The following is a 649-nucleotide window of genomic DNA, read 5'->3' on the forward strand; positions in this document are numbered from 1 at the left end:
GCACGGAGGCCTGGGGGAAGGGTGTGTCAGGGCGGGGCTCGGCGGAGAATTGCTCCAGGACTCACTAGGGGGAAGGAGTCCCTGGTCTCTGGCTGCTACGTGGAGAAGAGCAGTAAGGCCAGGGTCCCGCAAAGGGCGGTGGTAGCTTGCCTTGGTGGAACGCGGAGGAGGAGAGAGGTGAGGGGGGCCGTGAATGGTGAAGGAAGGAGAGTGGGTGCCCTTCGCAGAGACACAGCCCACCCGTTGCCGGCCACCAGCCCAGGAGACCTGGAGCCCCGCGAGCGGGCAGAGACCCCAGCAGTGCTTCCCGCCATAGAGACTCGGGGCTGAGACGACCTTCGGGGGAAATCCCGGACCTCAACCTCTATTTGTCGCTGCCTCTCTTAGAAGGTGCCAGAAGCCCCACAGAAATGAGCTTTGGGAAAGCAACCTCTCGGTAAGTTGAAAGCACTTAATTATCACAAGCTCCTCTGTAGCTGGGCTGCACTGGGTGCCCACCAGCTGCTTTGCTTGTTAGCCCATCTCGCCTGCCTACCGCCCCTCTTGCAGATGAGGAGACTGAGGCTCCGGCAGGTTTTTCAGGCTTTACGGGGGCTGCGGGGCGGGGCTGCGTCTGCCTGTCGCCCGGGCTGCCCCGCCCCCCGGGCCC

The 649-nt window shown here is 63.6% G+C and overlaps 1 protein-coding gene across 1 annotated transcript in view; it reads right to left on the reverse strand.

Moving 5' to 3' along the window:
- The window catches only part of DRC3 (dynein regulatory complex subunit 3), a 20,518-nt gene that overhangs the window by 2,844 nt on the left and 17,025 nt on the right, over window positions 1-649 (reverse strand). The window lies entirely within an intron of this gene.

Source organism: Neophocaena asiaeorientalis, unplaced genomic scaffold (assembly GCF_003031525.2).
Source record: "Neophocaena asiaeorientalis asiaeorientalis breed wild unplaced genomic scaffold, Neophocaena_asiaeorientalis_V1.1 scaffold540, whole genome shotgun sequence".
Lineage (NCBI taxonomy): Eukaryota > Metazoa > Chordata > Mammalia > Artiodactyla > Phocoenidae > Neophocaena > Neophocaena asiaeorientalis.